Source organism: Atta colombica, unplaced genomic scaffold (genome assembly GCF_001594045.1).
Source record: "Atta colombica isolate Treedump-2 unplaced genomic scaffold, Acol1.0 scaffold53, whole genome shotgun sequence".
NCBI lineage: Eukaryota > Metazoa > Arthropoda > Insecta > Hymenoptera > Formicidae > Atta > Atta colombica.
Genome location: NW_017259543.1, coordinates 19,227 through 22,597, shown reverse-complemented (window position 1 = coordinate 22,597; position 3,371 = coordinate 19,227).

The window sequence follows — 3,371 nt, the reverse complement described above, 5'->3', positions numbered from 1 at the left end:
AGTATTTACAGAAACAAGAAAATTGACGCTCCCAGCGAGGAAAAAAAATAACGATCTAGAACGAGTGACACACTTATTGCTATTAATTAGGATAACCGTCGCGCATTTACGCTATCTTTCTACAATCGCAATTATTTCTTACCCTCTTTCAATTCTAAAAATAATATTCTCGCGCAAAAGATAAGCATCAACCAGCATCAACGCTTTCGAAAAGAGTGAATGAAAGGAGGTTCCTTTTTGCGAGGTGAACCAAAGGAAAGGCGTCGAATGTATTGAAAGTCTGGACCTACATGAAGAAACAGAATAACCATGACGTGAAATGAAAGGTGTAACATTGCGCATAATGGCGACAGCAATAATACAAATAACTAAATCAAATTTGAATTAATTTCATTTCTGAGAAATAATTTCACTGAAATAAATCGATCTTTATTTAAATACAGCGAAATAAAATTTTATTCCTAACAAATAACCATCTATTTTATTTCTTACAATTAATAAAATACAGGGTTGGGTAATAACTAGTTAAAACGTTAAAAGTTAAAAAAAAAAGTTCATAACTTTTAACTTAACTTAGTTAATTTTAAATGCATTAAATTTTAACTTAACTAAGTTACTTTTAAATGTTAATTTTTTAAAACATGTTTTTATCTCTTATAAATATCTTAGAAAAATAATAAGATTAAAGGCGTATATTCGTAATCTGTTCATATTTTAAGACCATCTTAAGTAATTTCTTAAGATACTAATACAGCCCTCTAATTGATCTATGTGGTTATGGCTTATGTCGTAAGCCTTAGTCCGGATCTATAAAGGTGTTTTAAGCCTTAAGTCATAAAAAAATTGACCAATTACAATCAAATATTCTTTTCGCATTCGATTGTAATTAATCAATTTCTTATGGCTTAAGATTTATTAAAAAGTAATCACCGGTCTTGTATCTTCTCTATATGCTGGCTATTTTCTTATATAAGTTATATAACTTATATAGTTATATCGTTATGTGTTATATACTTATATCATATATGAATAAAAAAATTAAAAATTTAATTTACTTAATAATCTATATTGTAATTATTTAATCTCATTTTAAGAAAAATTAGGACATTATGATCTAAACAATAATTTTTTACAAAATTAACTTTTTTTTTAACTTAAGTTAATTCAATATTGACTTAACTTACGTTAAATTAATTTTTTATTCCTTCAACTTTTAACTTAACTCTATTAATTTTGTAAAGCCATTAACTTTAACTTTATTCAGTTAAAAAAAAAAACATTAACTTAGCCAACCCTGATAAAATATATTTCACAGAAATGTATATTTTATTATCGCAACTTCTTCACAGAAAAAAAATAAATTCCTGATTCACGTGTATTTTGAACTCTATTTACTTTCATTTAAGTATAAAATGTTCTCTTCAATTATAAATGTTCACTGGCATTAATAATAAATAGATTTATGCAAAGTATACTTTATTCTTAAAATTGAAAATATTCTTGTTTCTAAAATCATTATATGGTTCTAACAATCGCATTATTTACAAACTATTTATTCTTCTGGATTAAGAATTATAAATTTAAAAATTCGCCGACAGGTGGCCACAGTGTGCAAGGATCAGTAACATCAAGATATCGGAAGTGGCATGGGTATAGCGAATGACGATTGACGATAGTTTTGTGAGTGAACTATTGCATTCGTGGAATACAATATACCTCTAAATGTGGTTCAATCTTTAAGGCTGAATGAAATATTTAGCTCGTCCTAATTTTGTCAGTTATGTTGCAAATGAGGATGCGCAAACAGCCGGCCGACTTTGTCATTGCTACGTGACGAAGAGGCGTCTATACACGCGGGTGGATTTTTCGCAGCGGATTCGCGGATCTGTTATCCATAATTAAATGGATGAGATGAGCAATGAATCCATCGCGGCGGATTCACCTGTATATGCAGCCAGTTCTCTATCATTGTGATTGATTGTCTGTTTGCATTCTTATTTGCAATACGACTAACGGAGATTGGTAGAACGATCTCAGCATTTCATTTGCCTTTGAACTACTACATTAGTAGACGATATAATCCAAGTTTGATTCAGTTTTTCCTCGGGAGCTTGTATCCCGTGCACATTAAGAAGCATATTCTATAAATATGGCACTTCATTTACAAAGCTATCGTCACTGTTTCTGCACAGCATTGGTTTCTGTCATCTTGATGTTACTAAAAAGCATACTGGGGGTTTGAAATAAATCGACAAAAGGTATCATTGAAAAAAAAATAATGCTAATATAAGCATATTTAATGTTGAACGAGGGCAACTTTATTCTTTTATTGAAATAAAATTTCTTTTGAACTAAGAATAAAATTTGTTTTATTTTACGAATAATTTATTGTTAATCGAAAATTGTTTATTCTCCGCGCTATTCTGAGCATAAAATATTCTTGGATTAAAGCTTTTATGCATTTCTTTAAGAATTTATTTTTTTTTTTATGTAAATATCGAAGAAAAACGTCGCAAGTAATATTCGTTTTGCAATATTTTGATATTTTTCTCTCAGTGTATTGAAACAGCCGATCAAATTTGGTCCCAAATTCACTCTCCTATTGTGCATCCACGGCAACGTTACACCTTTTTTTTTTTATGTTATGAAAGCGACGAGAAAACAAGATCGTTGCAAGTGAAGGCCGCGCCGCTGGCCCTGAACTTGAATTCGGCGCTCGAGCGATGGACCTCGAAACGAACCGGGTGGACTCGTTCCATTTGCTTGAGTTCGACGGCCAGGTTCATTGCCTTCGAAAGTTTTCTTTTTTTTTTTTTTTAGAGAGCCAAGCGTTTCCACAACCACGGACCGCGCGCCTCGAAATTCCCCGCGGCAACGCAGCACCTGCGGGATATCCGTCATAGCCGCGTTACGCACCAAGACGTGCCTGAATTACGCGCCGATTGCGATTTCGAAAGGCGAAAGAGTTCATTGCCATCGCTGTCAACGTGTAACACTATGTTACGTTACTCCTTCCGGGTTTATTCACTATCTTGATTACAATTTATATACATTATGTTCCTCCTCTCCCTCTCCGAATTTACTTGAGAAAATTTATGATAATAATAAAGTACCTGTAGTGATTCCCCAAGTTGTGTCAAATGAGAACTCGAGGTTTCGAATCAGAAATCCGAGATATTCAAATATTCGAGAATTGTGGATATAAAGCATGTTTTATAAAAAATTAAAAAAAAAATTATTTGTCAGCAATAAAAAAGAAGAAAAATATAAGGTCCTTTTCTTGAAATAAAAAATAAATATATAAATTGGCATAGCAAAATAAGGACAGCAGTTATTTTTCTGTTTTTCAGAGAATTAAATAATTATTTATT